Genomic DNA, 13,301 nt, shown 5'->3' with positions numbered 1-13,301 from the left:
GAATACTTCTGATTTCCTTTTCTTTGTGTTTCAAGCAAAACAAGATATCATGGAGATTGGACTTGGGAAGAGCATTTTTTGCCCATTTTCTGACATGCCACAAACTTCTGAGTCAAACCCTGAGAATGCAGTCATTACCAAACTTAAAGTGATACTCGAGAATATGTCAGAAAATGTTGCCCAAATGACCGCTGGCTTACAAGTTTGAAGATATTTGTGATGCTCATCGGCACGCCTTGAACATGTCCCTATAGTCAAATTATTTTCTGTCTTAGGGGCACCATCATTTATTGTCCAGGCCTGTTTCATGATTTAAAAAATAAAATTAAATAACATGTATTTATTTATATTTTGTTTGTTTAAAATAATAATATTAATAATAATAATTGTATTGTTTGTTTTCTTTCTTTCTTTCTTTCATTAATTAATTCATTCATTCACCAAAGGTTTAACAACAGTTTTCGCTAAGTGTACTTAGCGTTTGTGGTATTTAAGATGTTGATGAAGCATTACAGAACACTACATCGTTTTCGAACGCCATGCTGCCGCCATTTCCTGGCCAGTATGTGAAATGCTTGCTGTGACTATGGAGGTAAATTTGGTGCAAAACTAACTTGTGCAAAAAATGTGTACCTGTAGAAAAAAGTCTAAATTTGTATCTGTAAAAGTCGTGATTTGTATCTGTAAAAAAAATGTGTGCCTGTAAAAAAAAATTTTGTGTCTGTAAAAGAAATGTGTACCTGTAAAAAAAAAAATTGTGTCTGTAAAATAAATTTGTACCTGTAAAAAAAAAATTTGTGTCTGTAAAAGAAATTTGTACCTGTAAAAAAAAAATGTGTATGTGTAAAACAAATTTGTATCTGTAAAAACTAATTTGTACCTGTAAAAGTCATGATTTGTATCTGTACAAAAAAAAATTTGTACCTGTACAAAAACTATAAATTTGTATCTGTAAAAGTTGTGATTTGTACCTGTAGAAATGACAACTTGTAGTCAAAGAAGTCGCCACTAGGAGTCACAAGTGGGTTTTCTGCTGCTGTACTGTGACGTGAGTTTTGCCCCAATTGTTGCGCTACAAATGTAGCAAAACTAATTTGTACTTGTAGAGCGCCTGATTTGTACTTGTAAAGAAGGGGGCGGGCTCTGGTGCAATGAAGGGTTGTTTTGACCAATCAAGTGAGAAGGATTTGAGCGGATTGGAGCGCAACCTCATTGGTTTAGCGAACGACGGTGGCGGGACTCGCGGAAGGATACAAGCAGGACACATCGTCGCCAACCAACATACATATTAAGAATACTTCTTAATATGTATGTTGAGGAAGAATACTTCAGTATTCTTAATATGTATGTTGAGGAAGAATACTTCAGTCGACTGAAGTATTCTTAATATGTATGTTGGTTGGCGACGATGTGTCCTGCTTGTATCCTTCCGCGAGTCCCGCCACCGTCGTTCGCTAAACCAATGAGGTTGCGCTCCAATCCGCTCAAATCCTTCTCACTTGATTGGTCAAAACAACCCTTCATTGCACCAGAGCCCGCCCCCTTCTTTACAAGTACAAATCAGGCGCTCAACAAGTACAAATTAGTTTTGCTACATTTGTAGCGCAACAATTGGGGCAAAACTCACGTCACAGTACAGCAGCAGAAAACCCACTTGTGACTCCTAGTGGCGACTTCTTTGACTACAAGTTGTCATTTCTACAGGTACAAATCGCAACTTTTACAGATACAAATTTATACTTTTAATACAGGTACGAATTTTTTTTTGTACAGATACAAATCATGACTTTTACAGGTACAAATTTGTTTTTACAGATACAAATTTGTTTTACACATACACATTTTTTTTTTACAGGTACAAATTTCTTTTACAGACACAAATTTTTTTTTTACAGGCACACATTTTTTTTACAGATACAAATCACGACTTTTACAGATACAAATTTAGACTTTTTTCTACAGGTACAAATTTTTTGCACAAGTTAGTTTTGCACCAAATTTACCTCCATATGTGACAACTTCCAGCAATCAAAACAAAAATACAGGCCGTTTTTCGTTTCTGAAGTATAAATTGAAAATCAAACTGTAATCAGACTTATCCTTACCCGTTCCAGACAGCCAAACGAGACAATCAAGCTGTATTTCAATCTATTTCAAAACGAAAATTATATAACGAGTATTTTTTCTATTTTTAATATCTGTTTCCTAACGTAATATCCAATGACCAAAAGCGACACGCACCATCCACCAAAAATACTTAGCATAAATCAAATTTAAGACATTTGGCTCTATGAAACATTACATGCTTTTGTTTTGAAAAAGATTACCTTCAGTGGCGTCAATCCCGGAAGTTTTTGTTTCCTCCTCTGTCTGCTCTGTTAGGGTTCCAGTGTCCAGCGTCACTCCATTGTTTTTCTGACAAATACGTGGCTTTTAGCAATAATAAATGACAGTACCATCTTGGACATCAGACCTCTAACCGAGGACAGCGTTTTAACAAGGTTAGTAAGTCGTGTGCTCAAAACAAACGGTTGCCTTTGCCGAATGCTGCAGATATGTTAGCATGGCGCTATCTCGGCTACGGTCTCCAGCGAATGCATTCTTATCTACATTATATGTAAATTCCTTGTCATTGAATAATACTTCTAGGGGTTAAAGCCGGTCATATGCCTTGCGAATACAAAGTCAATACGTTTTGTCCAAGATCTCGCATAAGAAAAACGTTTAAAATTATGGATTATTTGATTGTTTACGTACTGAAGATGCTTGTTTATATACGGAAGATGCAGGATTTGCAGATGCAGGATTTTCAATCACCCCTAGTTTGTATCAATTTTGTAGGTCTGTAAGTAAAATCTCGAAGGCTAGTTGATTTACATGAAATCAGAATTATCAAACTCATAAAGACGATTCTAGTAATAGTAATATAAGTTTCGTTTTCCTTTGACAAATATTAATACCTGCTTATACGAGGTAACATTTTCCGATTTGATAAAAAAAAAAACTAGCATTCTGTAGCAATCCTTGTGGGTGGGTCACTGGTTGGGTAGTTTTCCATATTCTGGACGGACTGTGAACGCATCACAGACTTTTGTTTTGATAAGATAAGCACATTCGTAGATGTTCTATTCTGGCGTGGTTACGGCTGACAGTTACTTGAAAATTGTTGTTTGTTGATGTTTGTTTGCCGCTTGGCCTGATTAGTTCATCAACGCTACAATACATGTACTGTACATTAAAAGAGGCTGCGACGACGGCACCTTAACTCTTTGACTGCCAGACGTTTTCAGAAAAGGGATGCCGTCAGTGCCAGCCGATTTAAGCATTTTGACTGATCTTTCAAGGTCCACAGAAAATGTTCTGTTTGGACTATGGAAACACACGTACTACCAAATGAAAGATTGGACTTTGTTTCTACCTTATTCCGTTCTTTAGTAATCAACAATAGAAAATGGTTAGTTTGATCCAATTTCGCCTGTTTTGGACCAAAATACGGAGAAATCAAGCTTTTAGTGAAACGATATTATTTCATGCATTCTAGTGAATTTTACACTTCTTTTTGTCCATGAATGATGCCACAAACACCTAAATAGTGCTTTACTTCTATAAAACACTACCACCAAGAATGAAAAAGTGTTTTTTGATAGCAAAATACGTTTATTTACATTCAACAGTGTAACAATTTGACAACAATTTGGCAAACTATTTACAAATGTGTGCAACTGTGGTGCTATTTACAAATATGTGGATGTTTCAACGACAGTTTTTCTTTTTGTAACACTCTCCTGCGTGCAAGGAGACGCAACAGCATTTGCACAACAGATTGCCTCTTCTCGTGCTCCACTTTCTTGCAGGCCGTTTTTTCCGGGGAATAGCAAGTATATACTGCAGTGTGTGTTGCCATCAAGTCTAATATCAGGATCATGCTACGGTTTCGTTACGTCTCGCTTCCTCGTGTCCTTCAGTTGCTACACCGGGTTGTAAGAGATGTTCTGATCCATTTTATCCACTCCATTCATGGTGGCATCGTAGTCCAGAAACAGTGTCTTCTCCGTGATCAGACTGTACCCGCTCCTCCGATGAATATGCATTGGACTCGGGGTACTCTTCATTGTCCGATCGAATGTCCGGTCGGTTATTGTGCGCGTTTTCCAGCCTTAGCAGCGGTAGCCGCGCTAGCCGCGCTTAGCCGGTGAGGCTTACTACGTGATCATAACAGTCGCGTCAAGGCTTCCAACTTTGGCGTCAAGCTCGGAGTCATCATCATCATCATCATCATCATCAATCTGCATTGGTCGATGCCAACTCTCCATCGCCCGATCGAATGTCCGATTGTGTAGAAGTACCCGGTCGGTTATTGTGCGCGTTTTCCGGCCTTAGCAGCGCTAGCCGCGCTTAGCCGGTGAGGCTTACTACGTGATCATAACAGTCGCGTCAAGGCTTCCAACTTTGGCGTCAAGCTCGGAGTCATCATCATCGTCGACATCAATGCGCTTTTTAGCATTGATTGATGCTTTCCGTCTTTGAAGAAAATGCTCAAGCGTGAGCTGCTTGCAACCGGTTGCTTGGTCAGCCATTGTGGCTTCATCCGCCATTGTCTCCTCAACACTCTAGCTCCGCCTCACGTCTTCTACTGACGCCCACGGTGGGCGGCCCATCCAACCTTGTGCAAAGAGAGTCATCGCTGCCCTCTAGGGGCCAAAACGAGTCTTTTACTAATCAGATCTGCCTGATACTTTCAGCACAGCTGCCCAAGGCTTTCCTGCACCCGTTTCCGAAAAAAAAACAAAAAAAACATAGGGGACGTCTTTTAACGTCCTCGGCGCCCTTCCCTAGGTTTATGCTAAACGTTTTATAACGTTTATGGCGGTCAAAGAGTTAATGACGGTGAGTAATGACGAGCAATAATCATTTCGTCCGTCCTAATTTTCATTCATGAAATCGGACACAACATATGGACACATACAGAACTATTTAGCCTCAATATATAGGACAACTCAAATTTATCAGCCGCTGCCGCACACTTGCGTGTGCACTCAGTTTACAAAATGCGCAACACTACGGCAGCCGAAAAGTCATAACCGACATCGGTGAAGTGTTGTTTTAAAACCAAGATCAAACAGATTAAACATGTTAGACACTTGTCTCAAGGTCTCATTCGACAAAAAAAAAAAATACGTGCACTTATGGCGCCAGGCTTTAGTTACAGCGGTGATGTTCCTGCTCCCCTCTTTTCCCTTCTTCCGCTCTGTTTCAATGCGCATTTAAATCGCAGCTTCTCACATTACGTAATCGTGTTTTGTCAAACCGCGATTTAATTGCAAATGCAATTAATCGCTTAGCCCTAGTATGTATGTGTATGTAGAAAATGTGGAGGCGGCCGCCACTACCTAATTTGCTCGCCGCCTACAGCCTGAGCGACTGATTTCGCTCAACACAGCAGTAGTGCCCTTGCTCGGCAGCAACTTATTTTAACTGCAGTTGCAGCATTGCACCATTATGGAGGCGCTATATAAACAGCAGTGCACAGGAAAGACCTTAAGCAACAACCGAAGAAGAAACTGCCTTTAAAAAATTTTTTTTTTTTACTTTATTGTACCGAAGAAGAAATAGATCACGGAACAACTGTTGCACATGGCCATTTCCTGGTTCAGCAATCATCGCCAAAGTCAAAACACAATATATAAAATAAACAATAGTGGTTTACAACAACGCTGAACTATAATTACAATTTAATATGTACTAGTGGATTCCTTTTCAATGGTTGTAGTTTAAAAAAATTGCGGTTCGCGGCTGACTTATTTTGCTCCAGCCAACCGAGCACGGAGCCTCCCTCGGTGCTCGCCCGGCCCGTGGTCATGCGTCCAACTTCGGGTATGGAGGCTTTAGGGACCGCAGGAAGTCTTAAGCTGCCCGGTTGAGTGAGGACTACTAGCCGTTGACTCTGAGACGTGTCCAAAATGAATAAGACTGATGGTGAGTTACATTTGAGCTCTGCATTCAGAATGAATGAGCACTCTCTGTGAACTTCGTGTAGCAAAATCATGACGGCAATATATCATCCACGGTGGAAATGCAAAATGTTTGTAGTCTGTATATATATTGTGCATATTTGACATGACATTGGCTGACTGGCGGGAGCCTGCTTGTCTTCCTGGTAAACCTGGAAATAAATTTTTCATCTATATGTGAAAGCTTCTGTGCATTTGATGGGCTATACTGTAAAACGTCACCACATCATGCAACAGAAATTCTTATTTTGAATCCTGGAAAAAACAGTGACCGATACTTCCCAGTTCCCACTTGCGAAATATTATGGCAGAACCGTTTTAATAAATGAATCCTTTAACATGGTAACAGTCATATTCTTAGGAACAGTTATCATCGTAATTATTATTATTATTATTGGAACATGGGTGTATTATATGTTGCCTGTAAAAAAAATGAAAGCGAGTCAGTTAATTTACAGAATACATGCACGTCATAGCGCATGGTCAGGATTAGGGATGTTCGAGACCACTTTTTTTTCCGACCGATACTCAACTCTTGAGTAGTCACAGATACTGATACCAAATACCGATATCACTAGTAAATAAAATGCCCCACTCAAAAATGACAGATGATTTTAAAGAAAGATCTTTATACCCCAATATATAATTTTTCCTTAACATTGCATGAAATTAATGGCAATTCATATAATTTCTAATTTCTTGTTGCTGATTGTAAAACGGCTACAGCAGGGCGGACAATAATGGTATTGTCACCGCCGCGAGTACCGATTCCTTAAAATAAGACTGGTATTGGCACCGATACCTGTTATCGGTAGTCGCCCATCATAGTCAGGATGGTGCCACCTCTACCTCAATTTGAGCCAGGAAAATCCCTGTAGATATGTGTAAAAAATATCCATTGTAAAAATGTTTTTTGAAATAATGGCTAAGCAATAAATCACACATAATGTAATCACACTTATATGTATATGAAGACTCAATTATGAACAACACATTTACATAAATATAAATTATTATGTAGAATGTACATACAATTTAAAGTAAAGGATTTTCCTATAGTGCATTACCTTGATTCAGGTAAGAGCAAATGCCTTTTATTATTTTTTGGCAGGTGTAGCTGTTAATATTTTATTATTGGGACTGTACTCAACAATTAACTGCCACATCTCGGCAAGCTACGTTGTTTTTGATAAAACGCAGTGATTGGTGTTTATTTTTGGTTATTCATTGTCCCTCTAATTTCTGAAAGCACTGCTACTTGTTTCTTATTAGGACCTCACTCTGACCGTAAACCCCCCTCCCCTGTTGATTAAAATAAAAACAAAGGTAATGTAGAAATTTCCACATATGTTTAAAGTACATTTCAATAAATTCAACTGTCATTAAGTACATACATGCTACAAGACATATAGCTTAAAAGAAAATAGTTACAAACATCTACTGAAAGTTGTTCTATTTTTCACATTAAGCAGATGCCTCTCGTGCTGCTTGCTCCTTCATTCTCTACAGCGTGGTTAGACCCATAGGTGTGGACTCAAGTCATGTGACTTGGACTCGAGTCAGACTCAAGTCATGAATTTGACAACTTTAGACGCAACTTGAAAAAAATGTTAAAAGACTTGCAACTCGACTTGGACTTGACCAACAATTACTTGTGACTTCAATTGGACTTGAGCCCTTTGACTTGAAAATACTTGTTTCTTCCACCAAAACAAAAATATTAAAATGTATGTTAACGAGTTATTTCATCTTGATGTGTGTGCGTGTGCGTACGTGTGCGATCTAGGCTGACAGTGACACAGCACCGTCATTCAGACATGTCAAGGAAGCCGCAAAGGCGCAAACACACCCCGCCTACGCTAAAGCAAACTTCAAAATAAAGCTGACCAAATAATACATTGACACCAATGCAATAGCCTTGGTTGATTTTACTTTGAAGTTTGCCTGCATGGTGGTGTGAACGCCAGCTTGACTACTTCCCTTTGACATTTTGGCTTGCATTATCAACATTTTTATTGAAATGACATATTTTCTACCACCATTATCATAATGCCACCCCGAAAGTATATTAAATAGTGAATTTAGGACGCAAAGAAACCGCAAGTTAATTACACCGTCATTCCATGATACGATACAAGTCGCCAGCGTTCGTGACTAGTAGCTAACTGTTAGCGTTAGCATCGAGTGCCTGGCTAGCAACAGCAGTTTGACAGCTGTTGCTTGGGTCGCTCGCTTTTCTTATTGTGGACCTATGCTGCTTTGTAATCCACTCTCCCTGTTTAAACGACGGGAATGTGCCTTAAATTGCACTTAGATGTATTTATTATTATTAAAAATTAATAAATAGAACTTAACCTTTATTTATAGTTATTTTATAAAGCACTAGCTTTAAAAACAAAACAAAAAACATTCAAAATGTCCAATATGGCCATTTGAATTTTAGGAACACAATTTCAAGTGCATTACAAGTGCAATATAACATAAGGCAGGATACCTTCACCTTGTTATTTTATGTATGGACCATGTATAAAATAATTATGTATCTTGTCTTATATTGCACTTAAAACGGCCATATTAGACATTTTGAGTTTAAATATATTTTTAAAAATTTAATGGGCAAAAGCATTTTATAAAATAAATTAAGACAAAATTCTATTTATTTGATTCCATTTTTTTGTTTTTGTTTTAAAAAAACAACAACTAAACAATCCGATCTGTGACTTTTGTGATCAGTTGCACCACTAGTTTTTTGGATACACAAACTATGAGGTGGTCAACAAAAATGAATTACAGTATGTCTAAGATTAGATTACTGATGGAGAGGCAACAACTTCAAACTTCGTTCAACATCTGAAGTTGCACAAAGAACGGTAAGTTAGCTAATGACATTAATTTAAGTGCATGGGTGATTATGACACTTTTTACAAAGTTCTCGCTGGTACCATGTTAATAGCCTGGCGATAGCCAGATTGATTTGTGCTTCACTCGAGGAAGTTCTCCACAATATCAGTCTGGGACTGCTCTCTGGTTAGACCCGTGCTGCTTGTGACACTAACGCCAGAGGTACGTGCCCCGAGCGCTTGCCAACCTTTGTATAAGTATAACAAAACATCTAACTATAGTGTTGACATGATTAGCGGATAGCAACAATTCTGTCTGCCTTGATGAGTTGGAGTCTTCAGGAAGGGGTTTTCTTAAAATTCTGAGCAGAAGTTACAAATTCCGACATATTCTGTGTACCTTAAACCCGGGTTTTTGCAGGATTTGCTCAAAAGTGTTTAGGCCTTTATGATGTCATAACACGAAGTTTGTGAGTTTTCGTGAATCGCTGTGGGCGTGGCAAGGTACTGTTCGCCAGGAAAACAACGGCAATTTTGAGGGCCAAACATGCACAAAAACTCATGAAGCTTGGCACACACGTCTGGTCTGGCAAAATGAGCAATATTTAATCGTGTATTGTGCGATTATTACAAAAATTACTCACTAGTGCCGCCTAGAAATTTTTAATGAAGCTGCCCCGGTTGTACGTTTAAGCAAGATCTACGAAAACATTTTGGAATTTGAGGGAGCCCAAGACCTACAAAAAAGTATCGTGGACCCATATGCTTAAATGAACAGGAAGTGAGCTAAAAAATGTTGAATGTCCGATTTTGGCTCATTTTTGCACATTCACAGGGGTTATAAATTTGACCCCTTTTCCTAGACGATACTTTCAATTGAGTTCAAACTTGGCCTGTATCATCTCAAGACCTGGGACAACAACTGGGGGAAAAAATCTTGAGTTTTCTAAATACTATATGATGGGGCGGGGCCTCAAACTGTGTTTCATATTCGCCACAAAGGAATTTTTTTTTAAGAACTCCCCTGTACATGCTCCAAAAAATCCCAAACTTCTCATGTATGTTAATAGTCACAACCTGAAGGCATCTATAGGATAATATTTGGTTATATCTATATTGCCACAAAGTGGTGACAAAAATTGACAAGGGATTCAGTTGAACATTTGTCACAGAAGCCTTAACATGTTAATCATGCCCCACACCAAATATTGTGACAAATGGCGTGGCCATGGCGGCACATTTGATGAGAGTCCAGTGCTGAAGACATCAACGAACTTATATTTCATCATACTGATAGCGCCACCTAATGGCACTTTTTTAAAAGTTTTTTTTCTTTGAGGCTTTCTTCCAATCACATCAACTGGATCCACCTCTTATTTGCTCACAAGAGTGTTTAGGCCTTTATGATGTCACAACACAAAGTTTGTGAGTTTTCGCGAATTGCTGTGGGCGTGGCAAGGCAGTGTTCGCCAAGAATACAACGCCGATTTTGAGGGCCTAAACATGCACAGAAACTCATGAAACTTGGTACACACATCTGGCCTGGCAAAATGAGCAATATTTTATCTTGTATTGTACGATTTATACAAAAATGTTTAACTAGCGCCCCTACAATTCTTTATCAAAGCACCTACCTATATGTTTAGGCAAGGTCTACAAAAATATTTTGGTATATGAGGGAGCCCAAGACCTACATAAAAGTCTCCTGGAGCCATATGCTAAAATGAACAGAGAGTGAGCAACAAATTTTTGACTTAACGATTTTTGCAGATTTTTTCTCATATACAGGGGGGCATTCTTTTGCCCATTTCTCCTACACGTTTGATCCGATTGACCTCAAACTTGGCCTAGACCATGTCTATACCTGGCCCATCAACAGGGGAAAAAATCTTTACTTTTAAAAATACTATTTGACGGGGGCGGGGCATAATTTTTTGTGTTTCATATTTCCTTCACCATTTAAGATGAAATGCGTAGTAACTAATTGGTACATGCTCCAAAAAATTCCAAACTTCACATGTATGTTTATAGTTACAACCTGAAAGTATCTCTGACAATATTTAGCTATAAATATAGCGCCACCTAGCCCTTGGGTCGACAAAAAAAATTATGATACATAAGGTATTTAGTCAAAAAATTTGGATACTCTTTGTAAGTGCGATAACTAAGTCATTTATGAATTTGTTTTACTTTCCACCACTCAAAATGTACAGTGGCATTAGACCTATCTATACATATGTATTTGTTTATTTTTGATGCCCTCTATGGACAATAAAAGCATTATTGTGATATGAGTAAAACTAACAATGATGTTTAAATATGTACTTTAAAAAAATCGGGTTAACTCATTATTATTATTATTATTATTATTTCTCTCGCGTCTTAGAAGATGAAAGCAGTGCGCCATTAACACTGTGTATAGTGGAGATGGGGTACTGCTTACCTCGACTCGGGACGTCGTGAATCGTTGGGGAAAATACTTTGAAGACCTCCTCAATTCCACCGAATTCTGGGGCCTCTGAGGTAGGCTCCCCATCTCTGAGGTCAAAGTCACTGAGGTGGTTGGAAAGCTCCTCGGTGGCAGGGCCCCGGGGGTGGATGAGATCCGCCTGGCATTCCTAAGGGCTCTGGATGTTGTGGTGCTTTTGTGGTTGACACGCCCCTACAACATTGCGTGGAAATCGGGGACAGTGCCTCTGGATTGGCAGACCGGGGTGGTGGTCCCCCTTTTTAAGAAGGGGGACCGGAGGGTGTGTTCCAACTATAGAGGGATCACACTCCTCAGCCTCCCTATTCAGGGGTGCTGGAGAGGAGGGTCCGTCGGGAAGTAGAATCTCGGATTCAGGTGGAGCAGTGTAGTTTTTGTCCCGGCCGTGGAACAGTGGACCAGCTCTACACCCTTGGCAGGGGCTCGAGGGTGCATGGGAGTTCGCCCAACCAGTCCACATGTGCTTTGTGGACTTGGAGAAGGCACTTGACCGTGTCCCTCGGGGAGTCCTGTGGGGGGTGCTTCGGGAGTACGGGGTACCGAACCCCCTGATACGGGCTATTCGGTCCCTGTACGACCGATGCCAGAGTTTGGTTCGCATTGTCGGCAGTAAGTCGAATTTGTTTCCAGTGAGGGTTGGACTCCGCCAAAGTTGCCCTTTGTCACAGATTCTGTTCATAACTTTTATGGACAGAATTTCTAGGCGCAACCGAGGTGTTGAGGGGGTCCGGTTTGGTGGCCTCAACATTGCATCTCTGCTTTTTGCAGATGATGTGGTGCTGTTGGCTTCTTCAAGCCGTGATCTCCAACTTTCACTGGAGTGGTTTGGAGTGTGAAGCGGTTGGAATGAAAATCAGCACCTCCAAATCCAAGACCATGGTCCTCAGTCGGAAAAGGGTGGAGTGCCCTCTCCGGGTCGGGGATGAGATCCTGCCCCAAGTGGAGGAGTTCAAGTATCTTGGGGTCTTGTTCACGAGTGAGATCGGAGCGGGAGATTGACAGGTGGATCGGTCCAGCGTCTGCTCTGATGCGGACTCTGTATCGGTCCGTTGTGGTAAAGAAGGAGCTGAGCCGAAAGGCAAAGCTCTCGATTTACCGGTCGATCTACGTTCCTACCCTCACCTATGGTCACGAGCTGTAGGTCGTGACCGAAAGAACAAGATCCCAGATACAAGCGGCCGAAATGAGTTTCCTCTGCTGGGTATACGGGCTCTCCCTTAGAGACAGGGCGAGAAAGCTCGGTCATCCGGGAGGGACTCAGTGTCGAGCCGCTACTCCTCCGCGCAGAGACGAACCAGTCGAGGTGGCTCGGGCATCTGGGTTAGATGCCTCCTGGACGCCTCCCTGGAGAGGTGTTCCAGGCATGTCTGGCTGAAGTGGCTGGGGAAAGAGAAGTCTGGGCTTCCCTGCTAAAGCTGCTGCCCCCGCAACCCGACCCCGGATAAGCGGTAGATGATGGATGGATGGATGGATGGATTATTATTATTATTATTATTATTAGGGTCCGAGCAGCTACCGCTGCTATGAATTTTTTAATGTCCAATTTTGGCCCATTTTTGAACATTTACTGTGGTCATTCTTTTTGCCCACTTGCGAACAGTTTTTTATCCGATTTATTTCTAACTTGGCATGTATCATCTCAAGACCTGGGACAACAACTGGGGGAGAAATCTTGACTTTTTGAAATACTATATGACGGGGGCGGTGCCTCAAATTTTGTCTTTAATATTTCCTTCATCAAAAAAAGGAAATGCTTAATAACTCCGCTGTACAAGCTCCAAAAAATCTTGAGTTTTCTAAATACTATATGATGGGGCGGGGCCTCAAACTGTGTTTCATATTCGCCACAAAGGAATTTTTTTTGAAGAACTCCCTAGCGCTCCAAAAAATCCCAAACTTCTCATGCATCTTAATAGCCACGGCCTGAAAACATCTATATGCTAATATTTGGTTATACATGTA

The 13,301-nt window shown here is 40.3% G+C and overlaps 1 protein-coding gene across 5 annotated transcripts in view; it reads left to right on the top strand.

Annotated features, from left to right (window-relative positions):
- Window positions 1-1,605: 1,605 nt before the first annotated feature.
- azi2 (5-azacytidine induced 2) overlaps window positions 1,606-13,301 on the top strand; it is a 56,882-nt gene continuing 45,186 nt past the window's right edge. For 4 of the 5 annotated variants that reach the window (XM_086078906.1, XM_086078903.1, XM_086078907.1 and 1 more), the window contains exon 1: window positions 2,360-2,501. The gene's annotated coding sequence lies outside the window, so the exon portion shown is untranslated. Of the gene's footprint in view, window positions 1,705-2,359; window positions 2,502-13,301 lie in introns of those variants that run through there. The other variant, XM_086078905.1, reaches the window with a different exon arrangement.

This window comes from Leptonotus elevatus, chromosome 6 (assembly GCF_054856555.1).
Source record: "Leptonotus elevatus isolate MCC_2025b chromosome 6, RoL_Lele_1.0, whole genome shotgun sequence".
NCBI lineage: Eukaryota > Metazoa > Chordata > Actinopteri > Syngnathiformes > Syngnathidae > Leptonotus > Leptonotus elevatus.
The sequence above is the reverse complement of the archived record's forward strand: the minus strand, read 5'-3'. Positions and strand labels throughout refer to the sequence as shown.